At 49.0% G+C, this 27,452-nt stretch overlaps 1 protein-coding gene across 4 annotated transcripts in view; it reads right to left on the bottom strand.

The window, feature by feature from the left end:
- FRMD6 (FERM domain containing 6) overlaps positions 1-27,452 on the bottom strand; it is a 199,459-nt gene that overhangs the window by 68,520 nt on the left and 103,487 nt on the right. For all 4 annotated transcript variants that reach the window (XM_046655222.1, XM_046655223.1, XM_046655227.1 and 1 more), the window contains one exon: positions 15,268-15,343. The gene's annotated coding sequence lies outside the window, so the exon portion shown is untranslated. The remainder of the gene's footprint in view (positions 1-15,267; positions 15,344-27,452) is intronic.

Consider the following 27,452-nt stretch of genomic DNA (forward strand, 5'->3'; position numbering starts at 1 on the left):
GGCTGCGGGCACCGCACGTGCAGCCCCTCCGGCCCCGGCCCGGGCTCACCAAGCGTCGGGCGGAGGGGTCGGCGAGTCGGGCCGGGAGGAAGCGGAAGGACCCGCGGGCGCGCAGGGAGCCGAGGCCCCGAGAACATCCTCCGCCGCGCGCTCCCCTGCCCCGCCTCGGAGACCGGCGGCCGCGGAGGATGTTCCCGGGCCCCGGGAGTCGCCGGGACGTGGAGGCTGCCCCCGCCTGCACTTGGGGACCCCCGGCCAGCCTGCGCCCCCGGGCCTGCGCTGGGACGGGACGCCTGGCAGAGGACGGGACGCCCACGGGCCTCACCGAGGGAGCGAGGGGGTAGGGTTCTGGGCACGACGGGCGGGTGAGGAGACGAGGAAGCGGCGGAGGACCGGGAAGGGCACGGCGCAGTGTCTGCGGACGGAAGCCAGCTGTGACACGGCCCTGCCCTCCGATCCGGACAGGACTGTGGAGCCCTGTCGGTGGAGAGGACGCCTGGCTGTGGCCGCGGAAGGTCCCCGGGGACAGCGTCTCGGTCCCAGCTTTACATTCTGCGAACAGGACGTTAGCACCGAGCGCAGGAACGCGGTGCTTGCTCTTGCACGATTGAGCATGCATGCAGAGCTTCCTCGGACCAAGCAGAGCACTCTCGGAGGATGCTGCGCTTAGGATTTAAAGTCGTGGCTCCCTAATGGATAGGAGGACAAGAACTATGTTTCAGTGACCGCCTTTTTTTTTTGGTTTGTTTTGTAATGACCGCCTTTTAAATTAGTTGTATTTGATTAGCAGACTAAACTTAAAACCTGGGTAACAGTAGTTGATTACAGTGTAGCCATTTAAAAGGGGAAGATTACACTTTTTCCCTCCTTTTAACCTTCTGTATGCATTCAGAATGCAAGCATATTTAACGCTAGTTGGTAAGGTCTTAAACTGACGTCTAGTGGGATAATCCAGCATTTCATATGTAAGATAAATGAATAATATATTACTATCTTGGAAAACAGTTCCTAAATCTGATTTCATTTCAGGCTCCTTGCATAGAAATCTACCAGAGAACATATTGTTGGATTGTGAAACATTGCTGCCGTATAAAATAACTAGGTAACCCAGCGAGCAAACACTTAAGCAGCTTTGTTTATAACATGTATTAAGATTGGGTTTATTGTCTAGAATTAGACTGTAGCAAAATTTACTATAAGGATATTTTTTGAATCATAATGATTGTATTAACAGTGTGAATACCACAATAAACATAAACTCTTACATAATACATTTTGTAAACCAAGTACTTTAAAACTCTTAAAATCAGCTTTATAAACCCCTGACACATCATAAAATCCTGAAAGCAACACATAGTCCACTCAAGATGGAAGTGGAGTTGAGAAGGGATGGGTTGTTTCAGACATTTCTTATCATAGGAAATGTTTTCCTATACTTAGCACAGTAAAGAATGTGATTTGGGGCTGGCCCATGGCCTAGTGGTTGTGTTGGTACACTCTGCTTCAGCAGCCCAGGTTCAGTTCCTGGCACGGACCCACACCACTTGTCAGCCATGCTGTGGTGGTGTCCCACATACAAAATAGAGGAAGACTGGCACAGATGTTAGCTCAGGGACAATCTTCCTCACCAAAAAAAAAAAAGGAGCAGGGTCAGCCCCGTGGCCAAGTTCTCGTGCTCTGCTTCGGCAGCCCAGGGTTTGGATCCTGGGCGTGGACATGGCACTGCTCGTTAGGCCACGTTGAGGCAGTGTCCCACATGCCACAACTAGAAGGACCCACAACTAAAATGTACAACTATGTACTGGGGGGATTTGTGGAGAAAAAAAAATAGAAGATTGGCAACAGTTGTTAGCTCAGGTGCCAATCTTTAAAAAAAAAAAGGGGGGGGGGCCAGCTCTGATGGCTTAGTGGTTAAGTTCAGCATGCTCTGTTTCACCAGGTTCAGTTCCCTGGTGCCAACCTACACCACTAGTCAGCCATGCTGTGGTGGTGACCCACATGCAAAAAGAGAAAGATTGGCAATGGATGTTAGCTCAGGGTGAATCTTCCTCAGCAAAAAAAAAAAAGAAAGAAAGAAAGTGATTTTGTTGGTAATAAAAGTTATATTGTATGATTCTTTTTGATGTTGAGATACAGTTTTATTTTCACTGGTGTGAGGAGATGTTTTCCTAAATACAGAACATTGCCCATCGGTGAAACATCATCCTAACCACCTCTTAACCCATCACTTTTTCCATGGCATGTAAATATTAACATAACTCTCTATTTTCGCTTTTGTGTTTCTTGGGAAGAAGTGACTCATTCCATGAATTTATTGAGTACTCCAATACACCAGGCAGAGGCTTAGACTCTGGGCCTCAAAGGAGAAAGTACTCCTGAATCTCCCAGGAGCTTGAGGGAACAGCTGCAGTCTGCGCTAATGCTGGAGACTCGCCACGGCAGAGATTTCTGCAGGAGGAACAGGGGAAGGCCTGAGACCTTCAGGGAGGGCATCAGACATCCCCTGTCAACTGAGACGGGAAGGATGAACAGAAGTCAGCCTGGGCACAAGCTGGTTGAGGTTCTTAAACTTGGCGGCAAGTTGGAATCACCTGGGGACATCCAAAAACTGCTGGTGCCTGTGTCCCAGCACACAATTTAACTGGTCTGGGCTGTGGCCCGGGCTTGCGATGTTTGCAGATGCCCAGGTTATTTGAAGTGGAGACACCTGTGGGAACTGGGCGACGGTGTTCAGGCAGAGGGCGCGGAGGGAGCAGGTGTGCAGAGGTGCGCATTTACAGCACAGCGGCCATCGCTGTATTTTGTAATTGAAGAGGCCCAAGCGCTGGTGGGCGATAGTCACACATTTTGGTGTGAGGAACACAATTATATAGAAAGCGAAGAGATGTGAACTGCTGTAATTCACATTCCTTCACAAGTGTTTCCAAACACTGGAATAGTATGTTGAGAATCGAGATGAGTTCAGTATATTAGAAGAAAAAAATTAGTTCCTTTTCATCTCTTATTTATAATTCAAGGTTATTTGGAACTCAGAGTATGTTTTAATGCTGAAATATAAGTTCTAGACAGAGAAGGAAGTCAGTAATTTGACATATTGGCTTTTCAAGGATACTTTCCCCAAATTCAATACCGTTCATCATGTGGCTGAAGCTCATAATAAAGAAATTAAGTTCATTTTTCCTTTTGGTAATTACTGAAGTTCATTGAGAAAGCAAAACAAAATGCATTTTAAAGCAATCACAATAAATGTAAATTGATCCTTCTCCAAGGTCTTGAATGTGCATTTGCTAACGTATATTAATTTGAAGACAACTACGCACATGTGGACACTTAGAGCAGGAACGTAGCCCTGGTTTTCACTGCCTAACACTGAAAATGCCTTTTATTATTCTCAGCTGGTATACTGCTGTGTTCTGTGAAATAAAGACACCAAAGGAGACTTCAGTGCTCAAGAAAAGTCAGGCAAATTGGTTATCAGTCATAATCCAGCTGTCTCATTATTATGCACCAGGAGCCCTAACCAGGACTACAGGTAACGACCTTGCAGGGGCCGCGTGGCACAGAGGTTAGTGTTACCTGCAGTCTAACTCAGGAAGGTCTACCTTGATCCAGGTGGGAGACACAGAGTTGAAATAATTAACTTTTGCTCTCTTGGCCATCAAATTTTGAGAAAACATTTAAAAATAGGATGACGGCTACCCTGGGACAAAGTTTGGTTTTCATACAGCATGTTAAAGTTTACAGGGGACATATTTCTTTCCATTCTGTTGTGGTCTTATGTTTGTTTCGCCACAAACATCACATCCTAGCTCCTTGAGGCTTGAATGCTGGACGACCGCAGACCAGGTTTGCTGAGACCAGGAGGCCAGGCCCTGCCCTCTGGAAGGGGGGCGGCTCTAGGTGCTGCAGGCACTGCTGCGGGAGAATTGCCCTGCAGAGCTGCAGTGAGCTCCTGGAGAGGAAAGGCCGGGGCAGAGGCAGGGCAGGGCTGAACTGAGACCCAGAGAGGGACTCAGTGTGAGAGGGCATTGCCGCCTGTGGGCAGGCATCCATGTAGAGAAGACTGTGGACAGGTGGAAGAGACGACTCAAGAATAAAACTTGCTGGGGCCGGCCCAGTGGCACAGAGGTTAAGTTCGAACATTCCTCTTCTCGGCAGCCCGGGGTTCACAGGTTCGGATCCCGGGTCTGGACGTGGCACTACTTGGCAAAAAGCCATGCTGTGGCAAGCGTCCCACGTATAAAGTAGAGGAAGATGGGCATGGATGTTGGCTCAGGGCCAGGTTTCCTCAGCAAAAAGAAGAGGAGGATTGGCAGTAGTTAGCTCAGGGCTAAACTTCCTCAAAAAAAGAAAAAAAGAATAAAACTTGCTGACGTACCTCACCATTTGTGTGTTTATACAACGGGCCCTAAAGGTCCCTGAGCAGTTTCAGCTGAGTCCTCGATTAGCTGAAAAGCTGAAAGCACACATTCCTGCCCCAGAGAAGGGCAGCAAGTCCCTCCACTGCCCACGCGGGAGACCAGAGCGAAGACAGGAGGAAGACTGGGCAATGGGCCTGTGCTCTGAGTTACGCCTCAGGCGCACTCTGATCATGTCCGTCTGAGAGAGCATCCCAGGAGGAGTCCCTTTCAAACACAGGTGATAAGGTTGTGGCTGTCGTTGACATGCTCTGCAGCAGTTTATGACACCCCATCAGTCTGCGCCTCAGACACACTGAACTGGGACGGGGAGATGCCAACACCCGCTTCCAGAACGCAGGCCTTCCCCAGAATACCAGCGGAAGTTCCTGCTGTGAAATGTCTGTTCTGTTTTCAGCTGTCACCTTGAGTAGATTGTAAGCATAACAACCGCGCCCTTAAGCTTGTTTTCAGTTGCTTAAAAAAAGATGATGACTAAAAACGCGAATCTATGTGCCAGCTCTGTAATGTCAGAGGGAGACACTGAGGGCCCAGGGTCCTCGGGGGCGGCCTCCGTGTCTGGGGTGGCTGGGGTTATAACACGGGGTCCTGATGAGCTGGTTCTATTAACGGGTTGGATAAAAGGGCAAACGCGTATGAACACTGCCTTAGGTGCCTGCTCTCCTCTCACTTGATCCTACGTGAGAAGAAAAGTGTGCACCCTCTCTTGCTGGGCTTGGCTGTGGAACCAAACATCAAAAACCTTGAGAAATTCTTCCACAGGCAAGACCGTGTCATTCTATTAGCTAAACAGGATTCTTTGGCTCTAGTAAAGAGCACAGGTTTGTGTTCGAAATCAGGGGTGGTGAGACTGCTCAGAGGCACAGGCCGCACGCTCCGCCGTCACGCCTGGGGAAGGGGTGCCGGGCACGGCTTCCTCTCTAGACCTGGCTTTGAAGGTGAGCCCTGGCGGGAGGGGATTCTTAAAGATGCTGCCTTTTTAAGACTTTGTAATGTGTCTGTAGTTCATGTGTAGTTAAGCCAAACATTCCATGTGATTTCTTGAGCAGAAAAACAGAATCAGCAAATTAATGATTTTTCGTTCTGCCAACAGTTCTATATTGGATAATAATTTTTGTCACTTACACCCCAATTTCTTAAAGAATAATGGGATACATACCTAATCTATGATAAGTTTTTGTATACATAGACTTCATATAATGTACAAATCAATATAAACTATTTTGTGATGGCATCCCCTATTTTCTCCCGCACTTTTACTATCTGAGTCCTCTGTGCATATATCCCCTTGTGGTCAGCTGTCCCTCCTTTGGAGTCAGTGCCTCCTGTGTGCACAGTCCTGACCCCTCTGACTGTGGCCGCAGCACCCAGGACAGCGTGCGGCCATGTTTGCTGAGTGATGCATCCCGTAAGTGATGTGTGGGGAGAGAGTGTGTGCACCTGTGGGGGTGTGTGCCCGCCTGAGGGCGGGTAGAGGAAAGGAGCAGCACGGTCTAAAACATGTTAGTCCTTTCCCATCCTCACCTCCCACCACAGTGCCCTCCCGCTGGTCCCTGCAGTCAAGCCTGGTGATGTACGATTGTGCAGAGAAAGACCCACAGCCCCAGGACAGGAACTGCAGCGTTGTGAAGGAGGCAGCTATTGGTGGACAAGGTAGTTCTCAGACTTCCAGTCTAGTGGCCCTCAGCTGGAGTTGATTTTGCCCCAGAAAAGCTGGCGGTGTCTGGAGACAGGTTTGGTTGTCGCAACTCCGGGTGGGGGGTTGGAAATGGCCACGCTACTGGGGTCTAGCGGGCAGAGGAGGGACGCTGCCATGCGTCCTGCAGCGGAGGGCAGCTCACAACGAGGAGTCGCCACCCCTGTCTGAGAACCACTGGGCTGAAGGGCCTGGGCTGGAAGAGGAAGGTCTGATCCGGGGCCTGGCTGAGCCTGCTCAGGCCTGTTGAGGCCTGCGGTGGGGAGGGTCCGTGGGGGGGGTCGGGGGAGGCACTCAGGCTCGGTGTCTCTGTCTGCCTTCCCCTCGCTCTACCTGCATCTTCTTCTCAGCCCCAGACACCTGTTTCACTCTTGATGTCTTCCTGTGTCACCTTTTCAGTATATGGTGATTTAGGGGAAAGTAGACAGGACAATCACTTTCTCTGATGAAAGCATCTTTTGCATTAGTGTAACTTCTGCCTCTGGCTGTAAAATTTCTAGTGTGGTAGAACACATCCTCTTGTCAACAGAGGTATGGCACAATTTATCTCAATCCGGATATTTTTTTTTTTTCGCTTGAGGAAGATTCGCCCTGAGCTAACGTCTATGCCAATCTTCCTCTATTTTGTGGTTCACCGCCATAGCATGGCCAATGAGTAGTGTAGGTCCATGCTTGGGAATTGAATCTGGACCCCCAAAGTGGAGTGTGCCAAACTTAACTGCTAGGCCATGGGGCTGGCCCCTCAATCCAGATTAAAGGATGGTGGGGTCAGAGAGGAAACAGTTGGAAACACTAACGCTTTTCACTTAAGTCAGTGAAGAATCAACTTACTGAACTAAAATTAGTCTTAAAGAAGAAGAGTTACATTAATAAAGTGTAAACTTTATAATTTAACCAGGCCTGACTAGTTATTGGCTCTTACAGTGAATAATAATTGTAATTACTTAAATAATTGGCTGTATTTTATTGTAAAGTAGTATAGTAGATGTATTTAATAGATTAAACAGTGTGTATTCTGAACAAATAGCTACTGCCAAACATATGGAAATAAACTTTGAAAGGATCATTAGTACTGTCAAAAATTATCTGCGTAAATCATATTGACTACATTCTCATTGACTAAAGCCTTTTCCTTGTCTCTGTACTTCCTTCCATTATTCTTCATATCACTGACATTTATAATAAAGAATAGATATGTATGTATTCAGATATATTCAAATTCTCATGAAAGCAAAACCCAAGAATACCTATAAAAAGTACATCATTAAGCACCTTTTCCACATACTGCCTGATTTCCACTTAGACTTGTTAACTGAGTTCTTTTCCGTAGTGGTTCCCAAGCCTGTGACTCTGTCAGACCAGCTTAAGAACTGGTGGCAGGGCTGGGACTCTCCACGGAGCAGCACACTCTCCAGGTGGTCCCGACACCCACGAGCGCTCATGTGGGTCGTCGCTGTGTTAATGCTTATGCTGAACTGAGACCTAAATGGGGAGCCCAGGCTGGACGATTTTGAACGGTTTGAGGCCCCAGAACGCTTTAGCTACTGTAGCTCTACCATCCTCTTCCAACGTTTAAAGGGGGGGCAGGCGGAGAGTGGGTCACGACGTGGTGAGTAATCCTTTTATCACAATAAAGACGTTGATGTCCGTGCATCCAGCTCAAACTCAGGAAGGGTCGCCTATTTTTAATTTTCTGTGATATGGGTGGATATGAATGGACAACACTGTGGTTATTAATTTGGTCAATAGGAAGCCGTTCAACTAAAGACAAAGCCCTGGAGCCCACCCATCTTAGTGAATGACACAATTGTATCCAGACCCCAGAAACTTCACATTAATCTAACAGTGTATAAAGGAATCACAGTCTTGATTGGCACTTGCATAAATGTGCTGAGGGCAGCGAGTTTATATCCGAGAAAATGGAGTACAGACTGAACAGGACACGGCAGCATCCCGTTTCCACTCTTCCCTTTGGCAGCTCTGCTCCCTGAGGCTGCCTCAGAGGCTGCCCCATTCAGCCACTGCACTGCCCGCTCGGGGCGTGGGCGGTGACCTCACAGCACAGACAAGCTTGCCTGGATAGATCCTATTTTGCTCTGTGAATGACAAGTGACTTCAAAGAGTGATTTCCTGGAATGCAATGCATTGAAAACAATAATGACCATTGATTGTTTATTGGTCATTTACTCTGTTTCAGGTACTGGTGCCAAGTATTGTGAGTTTATTATCTTTTTTGATTGTGACAGCCACCCTGTGAGACGGGTACCATCATGATTCCTGTTTTATTAATAAGGAGCCCAGAGCACAGATAACTTATCCAAGTTTAAATAGCCCATGAGTACTGGAGTTTCTAACTGTTTTTAAAAAACAAAATAGAGAAAGTCATGTGAAAATGATGGAAACACCTAGATTTAATAAAATAAAAAAAAATCTGACACTATTGTCCACCTTTTTAGCAGAGTGTCTGATTTTCAGACAGCAAGCTGCGGCGTCAGAAGACTTTGAGAAGAACCCACGGTACATGCCCACCCAACCTGGTCCACGCCCAGGTGGGAAGATGGGACAGGGAGCCTGGCCCCTGCTTCCAGCGGGCAGACCCGTTTACAAATAACTATAAAGGATCACATGGGGCCATCTGGCAGGAAGGGGTCGACAGGGCAGTAGTTGATCACAGCCTTCCTCTCCATGGGGTCGAGTCTGCCTGTGCCTTACATCCTTAGACCAGAGGAAGAACAGCCATGGCTCTCAGGAAAGTGGCCTCACCCCTCTGCCTTCCACCTGCAGCTCAGCTTCTCCCCCTCCAGTTTCCAGCTCACTTGTCTGAGCCACACACAGCATAAAGGACAGAGGTGGACAGCTGAGGTCACACGAGGGGGACTGACTAGTGTCCCCACGATCCTCTTTGCCGTTGGTCTCTGTGGGTTTGTTTATCACCACCAGAGTCAGGCCGCAAAGTCTAGCAGGCGACAGGAGCCTCCGTGTCAGCTGTGGCTCCCAGAGGGGTGGCTGTCAGCCCAGGTCTCCAGGAGGAATTCGAACCATGTGGAACCACCCACAGCTGGAGGCTCCCTGTCTGAATGGGCGGGGCATCCAGTCCCTGTGCCACTAGCACTGAGACTTGGGCACCAAGATATCCCATCTCACTGAGTTCACGACCCACGGAAAGAATCTGACAAACTTCTTATTTCTTAAATCAAGATTTCCCTATTACTGTTTGCAACTTTGAGAAGTCTTAAATAAATGTCTTTGAGTTTCAGGAAGAGCCAGCCATTAAAATCTTTTGGATGATTTGGGGAGAGATGAGTAAAATTGGAATCATTTTTAAAAACTGTTTCAGATGGACTTATGCACTACATTCATGAAGGCATAGAGGTCCCGACTTGTCTTGTGGATTTACTCTCTGCCTCCAGTTTTCAGGATGGCCTCCACTGTTTGTAATTCCCACCTCTAAGTAAAATCCCTTTAGATCTGTGGCTTGTTATGCTATTTAACAAGAAAAGAAATGCTTTCCTCGTCTCCGTTCCCTTTTGCTTCGTTTTGATACACAGGATCGTGTGTGCAGGTGAATGGGGATGCCGGTGGTGGTGCTGCACGTGCTGACAATGTGCCCTTCACTTCACATCAGTTTCCCCCAGCAACTATTTCTAGCCAGTGGTATCACTTACACGTTACACTTCCAAAAAGGAAATTGCAAAAGTTTGTTTCTAAAATAAAGGTTTGACATATATTTACCATCATTCACTTACATACTAAATGGGGACACATCAACTATGGAGTAAAGCCAGTTTTTAAAGGATTTTGCTTTAATGGCTATTGTTTAAAATGTTCATTCTTTCCCTTAAATAGCAGGCATATTCAAACAAATAAAATTTCTTGCCAATTATTTTAAAGAAATACAGAAACTTATTTGTTAAATGTGAACTACAATAACTATTTACTTAAAATGTTCATGAATGTGAGGGAAGAGCTCAGAAGGACCTTTCCTGCCCGTAGGGGCCTGGGTCGGTTCCTTCTCCCCCCGCCCTGGGCAGGGCTCTCCTCCGCTCAGGGCACAGGACGTGCCACTCCTGGTGCAGAGTCAGGGTGTGTGAACAACGCCATGAGGGCGGTCGAGGTGCCCAGTGCCGTGGGACAGTGAGCCCTTCCAGCGGCCACGTGCCCCATTTTGGCCTTTCCCCCTGGAGTTTATCTTCAGACTGGACCTTACAGATAAGAAGTGGCCCCTGGAGAGCGTTCTGCAGTTTTTGAACCACAGGCATTATCTTGTTTGCCTCACAAAACAGCACAGGGACCTCCTGAGCCGTTTTCCACACACGCCAGCATTTCCCATGGTGAGTTCTCTGCAGCCGCCCAGAACGTGCCAAGAACACACGCCATACAGAGTAACAGCCCACGGTAGGCAAATGACGAGTTGACCAAAGCGTGGCGGTGAGTGGCCGAGGGTAGGACCCTGCCGGCCAGCCGCGCTCACTCTGCAGCCCTGGACGTCAAGAGTTGGGCACCCACTGAAGGAGCTCCTCGTGCCGTCTGTGGGGGCCCTGCGCTCCGAGACAGAGGGTCTTCGGGAGGCCGACCGCCGCTGCACCACAGAGTGATTCCCGCGTGTCGCGCACCCTGCTAAGTGCTGTGCAAGTGTTTACTTCATTTAATTCTTACGCCTCCCACAAGCCTGTGGAGTAGGTAGCATTATTTCTTTTTCTAATTACTTAAAAAAGATGAGGTAACTGAGTCATGGAGAAGTCCCTTGTCTCGAGATCTATTTTTTCCAGCTTTGTTGAGATGGAATTGCCATATACCATGGCGTAAGTTTGTTTCTTTTTGCTGAGGAAAACTGGCCCTGAGCTAACATCTGTGCCCATCTTCCTCTACTTTCTATGTGGGACGCCTACCACAGCATGGCTTGCCAAGTGGTGCCATGTTCGCACCCGGGATCCAAACCGGCGAACCCCGGGCCACCAGAAGCAGAATGTGCACACTTAACTGCTGCGCCACTGGGCCAGCCCTGTGAAATGCCTGCACATGTGAACTCTGGACAGACAGGAACTACACTCCTAAAGCAACTGAAACTTTCCTGGGCCTTCTTTCCCTAGAATGTTTCACAAAACGTTCCTGAGATGGACAGTTTTCCTTTCGAGCGGCCCGGGAACGGCCCACGCAGCAGCCCTCGTGGAGGCTCGAGCACACGGACTATGCTGGGGCCCTTTGGTGTTGCACAAATTTCCCTCAGTGTTTCCCAAACTTACTGGGTGAGGAACTTGGGTTCCCCCACAGGTCACTACGAGCATCTTCTGGAGCACAGTTCTGTCCTCCTATTCGACTGCTTTTATTAGGTCCACCGGTAAGCGTTTGTTCTGGCAAAGCACCTTTAACCCCGTTTGCTGGTTTTTCCTCTGATTCTTAGGTCCTGTGGTGTAAACGGGTATTTTTATTCCCATTCAAAGATAAGTGTTATTAAGTACATGAAATGAGCTGCCTAACAAGCTGCTGCCAGAGTCAGGATTTAACGTAAAGCCCTAAAATTTGAAGACTTAATTGGTAAAAATCCAAATAAGCCCCAATTAGCAGAGTTTGCGTCAGCTGTTGTTAGAGGAAGAGTCGTTTCGCAGCGTATTACTCATGGTCTCCTCTCCCATCCCCATCCCTCTTGCCACATTTCTGACCTGAGCATCAACGACCCCACCTGTGCTCCAGGGAATGCTCCATTCAAGGAGTCCCTGCCACTTCCCTTGGAACTAGACATCCTAAAGGCCAGTTCTCACTCCTTCTTTCATGACAACCGTACAACATTCATGGGAAAAGATGGAGTAAGAGACACACCAATATTTCTGCTGGTGGAGACGAAGGCAGCCTTCCTGTGGAAACTGTGCCTGCGTTTCTTTGGGGCTTCTTCAGGTGCTGTAACTTGTGACACCCCACCGCGTCTGTGCTGTGGCTGCCACCGCAGGGGCACCAGGTGGTGGTGGGCGTCAGTGGACCAGTGAGGAGCCCGCTTGCCCGAGGAAGCAGAACTATCACTCAGAAACGTCTCATTCTGGACCCCCACCTTCTCGCCCTTTGTGTGACGCTGTCTGTGGATTCTCTGCGCTGTCTGCAGGTGCTCAGAATGGACCATCTCTCCTTGGCTGGGAGGAAGTCCAGATGTCTCCTCAATGAGCAGGGGGAGAGCTCTCCCCATGCCTCCCAAGCTGCAAGTTTGACTCAGGTGTGGTTTGAACGCTGCGTGTCATATGGCACCAGCGTGTTGGCTGTATAATGTAGGTGTAATTGTTGACCACTGTAAATCTCATGCATATATTTTCTCAGTTACCATTTACATTCACCTTTTTCCACTGGTTCCTTAGAATTTTCCTTTTCTGTCTATTTCTTCTCATTTGGCATAGTGAAGTAAAATTGGCTCAGAACTCGGTGAGCTGGGCTTGGATCCCAGCTTCACTTATTATCTGTGTGACCTTATGCAATTTACCTAACCTCTCTGAGCTTTCACTTCCTCACCTGTGAAATGGTGATTATAAAACCGTCTCAAGGATTATGAGAACTTCAGGAAATTCATATGAAAAACATGAAAATGCTTATCTCACATCCAGTATGTGGGCAGTTGACAAATGGTGGGTTTTTTGCTTTCTTCTCTTTTCTGCTTGCATTACTTATCACTCAATCCCATCATTTGGGGAAGAAAATCAAGAATAAATGACTTCCCTGAATTTGTTTCTTTTCTTTGAAATAACACCATGAGCTATCCCAGAGGGGTCTGCTTCAGTTTGCTGGAGCAGAGCAGGGTCTGTGCAGGAGAAGCAGCCGGCCGGTTGGCTGGAGGGAGAAGACAGCCAGCACGGAGCCTCTGCCGCCCACATCCAGCTCTAGGTGTGTTGCTATTGCTGTTTTAACCCATCCTAACTGTTTGGCCAAAACAAGAAAGAGCAGCTAAGCATTCCTTTTGTACCTGTACAGACATCAAAGGGACTGCTTCAAGTTCATAAGTGGACTCTGGTCACTGCAGAACGCTTAGGATCCCACTGAACCCCCGGGGATAAATAAAAAGACAGACCAGAGTAAGTGTTGGCAAGGATGTGGTGAAACGGGAACACTCTTACACTGCTGGTGGGAATGTAAAATATACTTTTCACTTTGAAAAATAATTTGGCAGTTTCTTAAGAAGTTAAACCTACCATCTCACCCAGCAATTTTGCTCTTAGGGATCAACCTAAGAGCCATAAAAACATATATCCACACAGAGACATGTATGTGAATGCTCACAGAAGCATTACTTGTAACAGCAAAAGACTGGAAATAACTCAAATGTCTATCAGTTGGTGCACGGACAGTGGAACACCACTCAGCAATAAAGAGAAGCAGACAACTGATGCCATAAACAGGATGAGACTCAGACACCTAGTGCCTGAGAGACGCCAGATGCAAAACACAGGCGACGAGTCCACTTAAACGTCTAGAAAAGGTACATCTATAGAGACACAGAGCATGTTGGGGGTTGCCTGGGGTTCCCTAGGAAGAGGAATTAATTGAAAACAGGCTTAAGAGATCTTTTGAGGATGTTGGAAGCGTTCTCAAACTAGATCATGGTGATAATTACACAACTATAAATTATTAAAAAGTCATTAAATTGTACACTTAAAACAGATTGTATGATGTCAATTATACCTCACTAAGGTTACCGAAAGAATGCTTATTGTTACACGATTCATGAAAATGATCTCCATATCAAAAGCAGCATGCAGAGGCCGTGGAGAACGTCATAAACAGGTTGTGTTCTTGGAAACAAGTGCACATCTGTCTTTCAGCTCAAATATTCATTGCTCTGTGACTGAAGGTTAACGACCCCTGTGCTCCAGCCTTCCAGTGGGTGGGGCATGGAGCAGCGAGCGAGGAGAGGGCTGGGTGATGTCAGCCACAGAGGAGAGAGGACGAGCAGACAGGGCTGCTCCTGCTCATCAGTGTCGGGAGTGGAGATGGCAGGACACCCACACGGCCGGTCCTTGGAGAACCAGGACCCGAGAGGCCCGTCCTGCCATCTCCCGTCTCAGTCAGCAGTCTCTCCACGCTGCCCTCTCCCAGAGCTTCTGCTTCTTGACTTCCTGCCTCCTCTGGATTGTGCCTCTCCATCCACTGGTCACTCAGTCGTCTGCTCACCAGGCGTCCTGTCTGGCTAGACCTTCTTCTGAAGGGTCTTAACCCCTGTATGTAACAGTTCAAACCAAGGAAAACCCTATCTTTCAATCGGTATTTTTCAGTTACTTATAAAACTTCTTTCTAGGTCTCATTCACAAACATATGCCTAAGAAGCTAAGATTACTAATTTGCAAGTTACATTGTTGAAGAAAAATGAATGTGGGTGAGACTCACAAAGAAGAGTGAGGTTTGACTAGTTGAGGACTCGATAATTCAGTAGGTCTCCTTCTCACTTGACCTAGTCCCAGTATCCAGAGTGAAATTATCAGGAAAAGGCAGGGCTGTCATCCTGCAGACACGGGTGATATGCTCCTAACACGGAGGGCGCAAGCCCACAGCACACAGAAAACAATCGGAAATCATGTGAACCAGCTAAGTATCAGATAATTGAGCGTACAGTGCCTATTTGAAGTGAAAACCTAAATAAAATCCACTTGAAACTGAAAATGCCCTTCCAAACCCATCTGCCAGTCGAAAAATTTGGATTTTGAATGATATGGTTTTTTTCCTATAACAAAATGATAGTACTCTACAAATAATAGCTCACCGTTACTGAGTTAGTGTGATGTTCCAGGCACGTTAGGGAACTGCCACCATGACCCCCTGAGACAGAGCAATAATCACCCCGTCTTACAAATGAGGAGAGTGGACCAAGAAGCGACGTTGACAGCCACACAGCAGGGCTCCAGTCTGGTCCTTCTGACTCCACAGCCAGCACCCCAATCTCTACGCCACTTGCCTAACCAGACCTCGGGATGGAACCTTGTAGAAATGTCACCCTCACTTTCACAGATGAGGAAGCCACAAGGGGACAAGGTGAGAGACTCTCTCAAGAGCAGGTACCACATCGGTCCTTCATTGATGCTGTCTTGAGCCACACAGGCCCCCCCCCCTTCAGTGCTTTATGTATTGCTCACTGGGTTATAAGACTTTCTCCAACAGGACTCTCTTCTTTCATAGGGCACCCACCTGTTCGAGCTGCAGGTTCTCCAGAAGACAGCCTCAACACCTCAGACTCCGCGTATGCTGGCGATCACTGGCGTGGCTGGAAATAAAAGCACCATTTGTGTTTAGGTTACCAGGTCACTAGAGCTAACTAAGTAGTAATGTTGTTTGGTTTACATTTAATGCAAAGAGTTTGGCATCAGCTCCACTGAGGACAAGACAGAGGAGGTTATGGATGGAGAAGATTATCACACGGTAGATATACGCATATATTTTAAGTAACTAAAACTCGTCATTCGACTCAAGGCAAATCATTATAAATCAAATTCCCTTAAAATCTCTCCTTGGTATGGGTCAGTGTTGCTTATCTTCTTAATCCGACATCAAGCAAGAGCAGCGGGGCAGGCTGGTGAATCCTGAGAACGGAATGAGTGGTTTGCAGAGGAATATGCCTTACAACCCTTCATTCTGATGATGTGGCTGCCGCCACATTCACTGAGCAGAAACCCCAGTCCTGATGCTGACTGTGCACACACAACGTCGCCCGGCAAGCCTGTGACACGGCCACCTTTCCCACCTCCCTCTAGAGCTCTCTGATCACAAGTTCAAATAACTCCACTCAATAATTTTTATTTTCCCTCAGTAAGAGAAATCTCAAAACCCTTTACTCTGTTTGGCAAACAAATATAAAATAGAATCATTATTTTCCAGGGCTTTCCACATAACCAATAACAACTTCCGTTTATTGAGAGCCTGCTAAACAGAAGGCACTGTACTTGGCATTTCACACTTATTATTTCTAATCCTGATAGTTGGCTACTTAGGTCTTATTCCCACTTACAGGAAAAAAAGAAAAACAAAACTGGGGCCAAGGGAGATTAGAAAATTCTGTCTGACTTAAAATCCACCTGCTTTCCGTCATGCTGTCTTGCTCGACATCAAACCTTGGAGTACCACCAGGCATTGGATGATTTTTTCGGCCACTTGAACAAACATTTATCAGTTGCCCATTTAATGCCTAACATGAACCCAGGATACGACAACCTCCCAAATAAGACATGGACCTTGTTGTTCAGGAGCTCACAATTCAGTAAAGACAAAAGAAGAACGGAACTGAGTTCCAAGAAGAATGACTCTGACAGCAAGTGTGAGCAGAGTTGAGGGATGAGCTGACAGAATGGGGCGTAGGCCCCTCAGATGAAGCGGGGTGAGTGGGCTGAGAGTGGGCTCACTGTGGATGAGCAGAGAGTAGAAGGAGACTGTGCCACCAAGACCTGCCTCGGGGTGAGACGTGCACGCGAGCACAGCGAGGACACCCTCCTGGCAGGTGGGGTGGCATTATTGCTGGAAGCAAAAGGTCATGAAGCCTACAGCACCTTATCCCGGGATAGCTCATCATGACGCTAAAGCAATTACATTCCAGTCAGGGTCTTGGGAGAGTTATCCAGGTTCTGCTCCCTGTCACGGGTGGAAATATGTCCATTTTTTAGCCGCTGTTAAGAAAAAAAAAAGTAAGGGGAACCCAGAAGGGTCCTGGGACACAAGCAGGTCTGGGAACCAGAATTTCTGGGTTCTGAGTTCAGTTCAGTCATTCACTGTCCGAAATGCAACAGCAGGAATGATCGAATCCCATCTAAGGTGGTTTCTGCTAAACGGGAAAAACACAACCGCCCCCCCATCCTAAGTACACAGATTGTTGGAAGTCAGAGACCGCGCGTTCAAAATATTGATTTTGGTAATGAAGCTGCCCCCAAACTGCCTGGCTCACCCCCTCATTCAGTGCTGGAGACAGGTGGGCAATGTCAGCGTCTGTTAGTGTAACAGGAGTGGTGTTAACTGCCTTCATAGTTTCTAGACACAATGTAACTTCTTATTATCATTACAATTTTCCTGCTACCTGGACAACTTGAAAATTTTCTAACATGTTTAATTACACAGTTTTTAACTTGTGCAAGGTTGGGGAGAGCAATTATTCTCCTGAGTTTTAAGAAGGCACGTTAGCCATCCAGATAAATTTTCCCAAGCTCCTTCAGCTCTAATTTGTACTTAAAAATTCATTTTACTAACTTACTGAGCATAAAACGTTGGTGCTGATGTTTAGCTGCCTCTGCGCTGCAGAGCAGAAGGTCGAGAGGGAAACGTCCCCCTGGCTCTGGGGGCTGCACCGAGGGGCTCTGTGATGCTGCGTCCCCAGGCTAAAGAGGAAGCTGGCTCATAAACGAGCAATGGGATAGATGTGTGTTCCACAGTGGATGACACACCCATACACACTCACCCTACAAACTCATCTTGCTTTGGGAAGGTAGCAACCTTAAAAGCCAGGAATGAAAGAGTCCAATTTACCCTTTTATGTATCACTCAGAGCCTCCCAGATCCTTGACATTTTCTCGTAGCTGACTCTGTGAATAAGATTGCCCAAATGGTGCTCCCAATAAGGGCTACAGTTTCCAAGTTGGGAAACACCAGAATGAATTCATAGGAAGTTCTTTGACTCTATTTCCAGAGCCACTAAACCATAGTCCCTGCCTCGTCAGTGCCTAGAAGCCTTCTTGCTCCCATGCATTTGCTTATTTGTTTGTTTATTTCTTGACTGTCTATTATGATGATGGTGAACACAGTCCTTACACTCAGACAGCTCCTGGTCCAGCAGAGGAGACACTAAGTTTGATAACTCAGTGTGGCTGTGGCCACTGCTATGTGACCAGGAGCCAGGTGCTAATGGTGACAGGTGGCGGGCAGCAATTCTCAGGAAGGCTTCTGGGAAACCGAGACAGCTGGGAGCTTCGAAAGACGACGAGGTGTGCAGGTGGGGAAGACAGAAAGGGGCATTCTAAGTGGAGAAACAGCACGTCTAGGGGCACGGGAAAATGTGCGTGACCTTTGCAAAAATAGGAAAGGTGGCAGAGCTGGAAGAGGGCTAATGTGCAGAACTGTGGCTTTCAGAGTCACCAGCCAAGACCCCAGTTCTCAGAGCCTAATGAACTTGACGTTTGGGCCAGAGAAACTCCAGAGCCCACGTGGAAGGACGTTTCCTCGACTGGCAGTCGGAAACAGTAAGGTAGATTCGTCCAAAAGGAATAACTCCTGAGGAGGAGGTTCTGTAGTGTCATCCAGCCAGTGACAAAACAAGAGCATCTCATTTCACTTCTTTTTTTAAAGATTGGCACCTGAGCTAACATCTGTTGCCAATCTTCTTTTTCTTTTTCCTTCTTCTCCCTAAAGCACCTCAGTACATAGCCGTATATTCTAGCTGTGCATCCCTCTGGTTGTGCTATGTGGGACGCCACCTCAGCACGGCCTGATGAGCCATGCCATGTCCACGCCCAGGATCCGAACCGGCGAAACCCTGGGCCGGCGAAACCCTGGGCCACCAAAGCACAGCCCGCCAACTTAACCACTAGGCCCCAGGCCGGCTTCCTCATTTCATTTCTTGACGTACAGTAAGGAATTCCACCGAGATCATTTTTGTGTTGTTTAACGATCTCCTTTTCCTTTCTCACATTCCATACCCCTGAGGTGTTGCTTTAACACGTGTGGAAAGGTCAGCTGATTTTAAAATTTGATCTCCTATTTTTTTTGAGGAGCAGGCATTATCTATTTTCATGGTACATCCAGGAAGACCGAGGATCTTATGACAAATGACAAAGCCACAAAGTGAGTCAGTGCAGAGAAAGAATCAGAGTGAAAGACTCCCCAAGGTCAGTCTGGGGTCCATCCTTAGGGCACCAGGCTGTGAATGGGAGCAAATTCCCCAGACCCAGCGGACTGTGGGTGGGGGTGGGCAACCCTGGAAGCTGGGTCAAGGACTGACTCAGAGAGGCTGGACGCGGAACTAACTCTACGGCTGGGTCTGGGAGGCATCCAGCGAGCCACTTTCTCCTTGCATTTTCTATAACCGACTCCTGTTGCCCCTTCTGTTGCCAGGGCCCTCGCTCCAGCCGGGAGACCGCTGCCCTTCCCTAGAGCTGCCCTCGGTCCTCCTTCCAGACCCACTGTGGTGGCACAGCTGTGGGGTAGGAAAGGGCCTGGTGCGCACCCTACTCGGTGACGCTGACCGCGGCCCTCCCCTGACATCCCACCCACGGAAGCAGGGGCCGCAGCACTGGTGTGGAGCCTGCAAGGTGAGGACAGTGATGCTCCTTAAGGAAACAAACATACACTATGCATGCAAAGCTAAGTTCAAAAATGAATAAATTTTTAGGAAAGAAATCACAACTGACTGAAGCCTCAGGGAATCAGGACTTTTCCTAAAACATCTTCAGAGGAGTTGCTAGCAATGCTTACGGGGAGCACCTTCTGACTGTGTCGGCTTTCCTACACCTGCAACACTGCAGGTGCACCACCCCAGCCTCCCGGGCCGTGCAGGTGTGGGACTGGAGCTCGCGCTCCACACAGACACGGCACCACAGGCAGAGGGTGACTGGCACACACGCCCTGGGTTCCCAGAGGAGATACTCCAGTTCTGACCTCAGCATCTTCACGGCCTTTCTGCCCGAGCTGGGCCTGGGAGAATGTTTCCCGATCACACGTGGGGATAAACACACTGACCTGCTACTGTGGGTTGCAAAGGAGGTTCGTGTTACGTGTTTTTCTATCTTCCTAAAAGTCATTGTTTTGGTATTATATGAATTAAGACTTTTTAAAAAGAAGTAGTCATTGTTATGTAAGGTTTCTTTCATTTAGAGATCCAAGAATTTGTAAGTAATAGCGTCTGATCCCGTAGATTTGGTCCTCTCTGTCATGCTTTCATGAAGATCCACCGACCTTCTTGGACACCCTGCATGGGGAGCAGCAGGCCACTCAGGCCAAGCTGGAAGGGTCACTGGGTAAGGGTCCTTTGGGCGAAACATCACACCTGAACGAGCTGTTGGAGCTAAGGAACTGCTGTCCAGGCAGTGGTGTGGCCTTGGTGGGCCTGCGGTCAGTCAGCACTAGTGGAGAAAGACAGGCAGGAGAGCTCCACCCCCATGAAGCTGCCGTGCACGTGGGACCAGCGAGGACCACAGGACGGCTCCGCTATGGGCCACTGGGTCCCACACACCACTCGGAGCCTCTGAGTGCATGTGGGGCACAGAGGAGGTTATGTCCCTGCCACAGTCACCTGCAGGGTCGAGGTCATGTCAGAGAGCTAGGGTTTAGAAGGCGGCTTCCTCTGAGTGCTGATTTGGGCACATAAACAGCAGGTGGCTAAATGCCACTCTGTGTTTAAAGTAATTATCCCTCAGGGGCCGGCCCAGTGGTGTAGCAGTTAAGTGTGCACATTTTGCCTTGGCGGCCTGGGGTTCGCCAGTTCGGATCCCGGGTGCAGACATGGTACCGCTTGGCAAGCCATGCTGTGGCAGGCGTCCCACATATAAAGTAGAGGAAGATGGGCACAGATGTTAGCTCAGGGCCAGTCTTCCTCAGCGAAAAGAGGAGGATTGGCAGTGGATGTTAGCTCAGGGCTAATCTTCCTCACCAAAAAAAAAGTAATCATCCTTAGCCCTGGCATGTGGTGATGCAAGAGCCCTGTTGCAGCAAACAAGGCTGATTCTATCAGGGAACTCTGGCAAGTCAGCAGGCCAATGCTGCTTCTCCCTGAATTCACTCCTGGAAAGTCAGAACTGGAGGACAAGTGTGGGTGCACTGCCCGGCCCTCCCAGTCCGGTGCCGGCTTGCAACCAACGCTATGTCTGGAGCGTGGCTTGGGGACTTGGCTCCTAGGAGCTGTGCTCTCTCACATTCAGTGGGAGCCCTTGGAAAACAGCTGAGGCCCACAGGAGTGGCAGTGGCCTCGGTCTGTGCGTTGCCTGGCTTTCGAGATCCTGCTGGAGCCGGACAGCAGCTGCTCAGCAAGCCAGAGAAATCCAGCCGGAGGAAGGCTGGTGGCACAGGCAGGCTTTCTGGGAAGGGTGGTGTCCCAGCCGTGACGAGGTCATGGCTCTCTGCTGCTGCCCGGGAAGCCCTGCCTTCACGGCCCAAACAGCATCTGACTGTGCCGTCTCACTTCGTCCTAAACAGAAGGATGCCGGGGCTTTTTCATCCATTTCCACTTTGGAATCGCACCTTTCTCAGGGAAAAGATCTGATGATCACCCTCTGCCCCACATCCTGGCACCCAATCCCCAACCACGTGCCAAGTCAGTGGAACTTTTCCTGTGTCTGGGGAGAATCATTTCCCTTCATCCTCACAGAACTTCCTTCATGAGTTACTGCTGGCAACTGGATCCGTGCTAATTAGCTGCCCTTGACGGATTTATTCCATCCAGCTGTAAATTTAGATGAAAAGTTCCCAGGCCAACTTAAAAGTAGGATTCGCAGATCAAGCTGAGTGGAAACCAGGTCTGGACGACCTCCTCCGAGCAGGGGAGCCGGTTCCCACGGGGTCTAACACGGCGTTCCCTGGGACGCCAGTCAAAGTCGAGGGACAGCCCTGGAAGAAATCCCACTGAGACCATTTGGTTGAGTCACTTCATTTTACGACGAGGGACCTGGGCTCTGAAAGGTGAATTGACTTGCCCATTCACACAGCTGCTCACTGGTCACCTGTGGAGGTGGAAAGGGCATGGGCGGCACTGTCGACACGGCAACTTGCCGTTCATCTTCTGGGACGGCTGGATGACGGTGGTCAGGAGAAAGGCCTTGCCTGTTCGTCTCAAGTCCGTCTTTCTTTTCACCTTCTAACTTCTTTTCATGGAGTAATGTTATGTCTCCAAAGAAAAACACATGGAGTCCAGCCGATGAGGTACTGCAGGTATTTCGAAAAGCACACAAAGCAGGTTGGTCATTTGGTGGGGACCACGGGCCGGCTGCTGGAAGCACGGAGCTCCTCAAACATCTGCACTGACCCGAGGCCTCGCTTCCAGGCATGAACTGTCCGCTGGCTGTGAGCCTGTGAGCTCTGAGTCGGGAACACTCTGATCCCCATCTGTCACTGCTGCTTTAAGGGTCAGGGACGGTGGGGACGGAGGGAGGTTCGTTCATGGGGCATTTGGCAAGGAATCTTTCTTGTCATATTTGTGACAAATGTTCCAAATGGTATTTTTTTCTCGTGCATTGGCCTCAGATTTACTGGAAGTGAAATTCAGGGTTTTCTTTTTTCTTTTCTATCTCCTCCCTCCCTCCCTCTTTCTCTCCTTTTTTCCTCTCTCTTCCCCTCCCCTTCTTCTTTGTCCTTCTTGTCCTCATTCTTCTCTTTCTCCTTCTCCTCCTCCAAACCTCAAAGCCCAGCTGTGCTGTTTAATAAACAGCCACCACAGTAAATGCCGTGGAAGGACACTATACCAGCTGGTCACAGCTCTGACCTCCTGTGCATTTATTAAAAATAAGTGCTCCTTCATATTGCTCAGCTTTCCAATAGATACTATGAATATTCAGGCGCTAATATAAATACAAGAAGACTCTTCATTTTACAGAATCAAGACCAGGAAGCATTAGAATGGAAATTCTGTCACGAGAAATGTTTTGTGCAGAGAGCTGTAATCTCTACGGTTAAGTCTAGATGATGCCAAAATAACAGTCAAGGGGGCACTGAACCACCAGAGGGCTGATGAGGGTTTTGCCTTGTAACCAGTTATTTGAAATTCTTAAACTCAAGGAGGCCAAGGATCATCTGGACTTCCTTAATGTCACAACTTTGTATGTATCTGCATCAGACCAAACTTTGTCAGTTCTTCATAAAACACTCATTTATAATTGCACTAATAATTATTTACCTGATGGCTATGGATTAAAATACTTTGCACTTCAATTAAGTGATTCTGAAAAGAAATCACAAGAAATCATCTTCCCCACCAAACCTGCTCCTCCCAGACCTCCTCATTCCCCTGGTGGCTGCACCACCCACACAGCACCTCAGACACCTGGGTCGTCCCCACACCCCTCAGCCCTCGGCCCCCACATTCAGTCTCCTACCACGTCCTGGCGATTTCACTCCCACCATTCATTCCAACTCTGCCTGTTTTGCTTCCCGTCTCACTCACGCCAGGCTTCCCCAGCCGCACTCATTTCTTTGCTGGACTCATCAGCAGCCACCTGGTCTCGCTCTGATCTGTTCCGCTCACGGCAACCAGAGCAACCCTCTAAGGACGGAACATGAGTGGGTCGTGCTTTTCACCCACACGCCTTGACTTGGGTCTGCATCTCTTCCGACTTTTCCCTTGGCTCCCTCAACTCTAGCTGCCTTTGGCCTTCGTTTGTATGTAAGATGATCTGGCACATTCCCTCCTTCTCCTGCCCCTGACCCCCACTGATGAGTTTCTTTGCATCCTCAGATGGGTCTTAACCAAACATCAATCCTCAGAAGAGCCTTGCACCCAGACTAACATAGTCCCTATGGTTGTTCTCAAACATGACAACTGGTTTTTCTCTTTCAAAACCCTCACCACAACTGTGACTTTGCATATTTATTATATTATATAACAATAATACATTATTCCTGTATGATAAGCTCTATGAGGGAAGACACCACGTGTGTCCTGGCTTGTGAGGCATACCACACCTGTTCAAGACATACTTGTGAAAAACGGGTCATCACTGTGATCACTTGTACTGCATGTTTTATTTTAAAGTGCGTGTGTGTTCTAATTCCTTTAAATTGATGCACCTATTGACCAGATAACTTTATCTCACTTTTACAGATAGTAAAACAGGCTTAAAGAAGGAAAATAAGTTAGGAAAGGTGTTTTAAGCTCCTCAAATTCAGAACTGCCTAATATCTATAAAAATAATTCTATAAAAATAGTAACAGTAACAATGATTAAAATTATCGCTCTTACGACGGTTCAGGAGCGTTCCCATCATATTAACTCATTTAACCCCTGTGACAACCCTGTGAGGTAGGTGGTATTCACCCTGCTTTTGTTAAGGACGCGGAGGCCAGGTAGCTGCCCGAGGTCTCAAACATGCTCACACATCCTAGGAAATGTTCTACGTCCTGGGCACACATCACGTTGGTTTTCTCACTGAACACAGCGCTGACACAAGCTCTGCCCGCTCGGGGCCCCGTGTGGAGGAAAACGGGGGCTAGGAGACTCCTGTTCCCTGTGGTCATGGGCCTCCTCCTTCTGCAGTGACCTGCCACGGCCGCCCACCTTCCTTCTTCTGGTCCCCACAGCTCCCCCCTCCAGTCGTCAAACCCTGGACAGAGCCACTTTTCTGCCAGGTTATCACACACAAGGTCAGTGTCCCACATTCCAAAGGTAGGTGAACATGTGTGTGGAGAGCAGGGAACGCGCCAGAACAGTGACTCAGTGTGTCCACCCAGAGCGGTTCAATAGCAGGTCACGGCCTCAGCGAGAGGACGCTGCCCCTCCCACCGAAAGGATGCGCCAGCACATGCACCCCCCGCAACCCGGGGTTTGGGAGGAGGGGAAAGAAAGGGATGGGCAGGATGAGCTGTTGACACACAGGGCCACACACGTGTATACCGCTCCCACACGGTCACTCCAGGTCATCTGCTCCAGTAATGTCTGCTCCCCTCGCGTCCCCCCCTGCTTGTTTATGTTCTTCTTTTGGCCCACACTCCTGTCGGTAAGAACCGCCACCAGCAGAAACACAGGATCACGGTGCTCCCTGCTTTCTGTCTTCCCAGCGCAGCCTGCCCCCTCCCAGGCCTCAGGCCCTGGAGCCCGTGTGCACCTGCCTCAGGGCCAGCCCACAGCCTCCCAGCTGGCGGGTGACACTGCTGCCAGGGAGGAAATCAGCCCTCCCGCTTCTGGGCTGTCACCGAGTCACCGCCACCAGACTCGCCTGGTCTCCAGGGTTGCCTCAGCTCCTCAGCTCTCCCCAGCGCCCCTGACCGCTGCCCTGGCAGCTGTTGCAAGCCTCCTTATGACCGTCCTCCACGCCCTGCTGCGGTCTGAGCGAGTGGCTCTCCACCTTGGCAACCCGCTAACATCCCCCAAGACCTTTAAAAACCCCAGTGCCCAGGCTGCGTCCCAGGCCAAGAGAGTGAGCCGCCCTGGCAGGGATCTGAGTGTCCGTATGTTCAGAGCTCCCCAGATGACTCCAGGGTACAGCCACGGGTGAGGACCCACCCCTGCTTTCGAGTCGATAACGTCCCCTCCTCCCTCAGAAGGTGAGGCGCTGGAGCACAAAGATCTCGAACGGCTCTTGGCTCACAGGCACATCACCCGCCGTCCTCTCTCCCGCGTGAGAGACTGAGATGTGCTACTTTCCATTTCAGGACAAACAGTGTCCTTCACACATGGATCTTCCAAGCTATTCCGAGACCGGCTCGTGTCTCTCACCTCTCCCTCTCTCCTGGATCCTTCCCTTCAGATCACAAGCAAGGTTAAGCTTCCCCCGTCTTCAAAATGGTCTCCCTGGAGCTGTCCCCTCCATCTCCAGCCTCACATCCACCTGCTCTCCCATGCATCTTCGTATCCTGGTAATATTCTCTCTGCACACCGAGCTTTCTCAGCTGGACTCACTCACTCATCTCATTGTTGGGTAGCTGTGAAAGGCTCCCAGATACGCTGGCTGGATTGAGACTCTTCCACAGCAGGTAGTACATTCGGCTGACACTCTCTGTTTTGCTCTCCTCTCCAGTTGAAGCTCCTTGAGGACAGAAACCATGTCATTTTCATCTTGGCTGACATCAGCCCCTGGCTTTTTGTAGGGGCTCAGCTACGCTAGTTGAACTGAACTGCAAAACCATTTTCCACTGAGCTCCTTGGCAGAATGATGCGGTCTAACTGGCTGTGGGTGAATTTCATTTAACCGGGCCCCCAGATTTTTTTTTTTCCTGAGGAAGACTCACCCTGAGCTAACACGCGTGTCAGTCTTCCTCTATTTTGTACGTGGGTTGCTGCCACAGCACGGCCACCAACGAGTGGGTCCATGCCCAGGAACCAAACCTGGGCCACTGAAGCGGACCGCACTGAACTTAACCTCGAGGCCACAGGGAAGGCCCAGGCTCCCTGCTTTTATTCCCATGAAGAACTGCCATAGAAATTACTTGGGCAATTATTGGGACATGCTTTCGGATTTTATACTACGCCAATAATGTCATATTTACTCGATTGGGATGACTTTCTGAGCAAATCTAATATAGGATTCCTCTCTCCAGCATTTCCACCTTTTCAGGGTCCTTGCCCCAGTGACAGTGATCACTTGCCATCAGAAGAAATAAGAATGAACCATGAGGCCTGTGCTTTACGCAGCTTTAGAAATTAAATTCACTCCTGACAGGGTCTGCTTTGTTTCAGAGTCCAGCACCATTTCTTTGTGGACGCAGCGCTGACCTCACTCTGCAAAGCGGCCAGGAGAGGCTGGGCTGCTACCTGCGCTTTCCGCGGCAGCAGCTCACTAAAGCTTTTCCCTGTTTCTTTTGTTTTCCTTTAAACCCTCCTTCAGCAGCACAGCCTGCTCCTCCTCACACTCTGGATGCACAGCTCCCTCAGCAGAGCGGCCAAACCCCTCCCTGCTGACGGATCAGCCAAGTAAACCGGCAGCCCTTCCTTCTGCTGAGTTTCATAAAATCCACTGACTGCATGTATTCATAAGCACAAGAAAACACCTGTGAGAAATTAACCACATACCCTTGATTTAGGGGCTTGGAAATACGCTGGTGACCCCCAGACCGTTGGCACAGGTCTCTGTTTACATGCGGCCACAACCCCAGCCTCCAACAGGCCGTTACACAAGGTCACCCTTTCCAACACAGCACAGCGCTGCCCCTAAAAGCCACCCTGCCCGGGCCTTGGAAAGAAGCTGCCTCTGGGAGGGGCTGCGTTAAAGACACGGCTCGGGAGCCTGGACGGCAGTCAGCCTCAGGCCATTTCTCCAAAATTTGTATCTAACCATGGCCAGGGAAGGGAACCACCAAAACCAGTTTTAGAAACTCACTGAGTTAAAAATTGTGTCTAAAATTACTCACATGGAAAGTGTTGCATATGCCTGTTTCTGTCTGGCCTGGAAGAAATACCCACAGAGTTAATAAACCAAGTGCACACTAACAGAGTGTCCCATGAAAATGCAAAAATCCATCTTCTAGAGTGGACAGTCTACTGTAGAATTACAAAACAGAAAGATTCCTTTAATCCTTTCTCTCATTGGCAAGAATGAATTATCGCTCTGCCGTGCACATCACTTTACGTTCTATGTGACCAGACTATTTAAAATGAAACCTCACAACATTGCAGAAAGCCATCTTTTTCCAGAATCAGTCTCAAAAAACCATAAGACCCTAAAAACAAGAGTCTTCGAGAACCCCAGACATTCTAAGGG

The sequence above is a fragment of the Equus quagga genome, chromosome 2 (genome assembly GCF_021613505.1).
Source record: "Equus quagga isolate Etosha38 chromosome 2, UCLA_HA_Equagga_1.0, whole genome shotgun sequence".
Taxonomy (NCBI): Eukaryota; Metazoa; Chordata; class Mammalia; order Perissodactyla; family Equidae; genus Equus; species Equus quagga.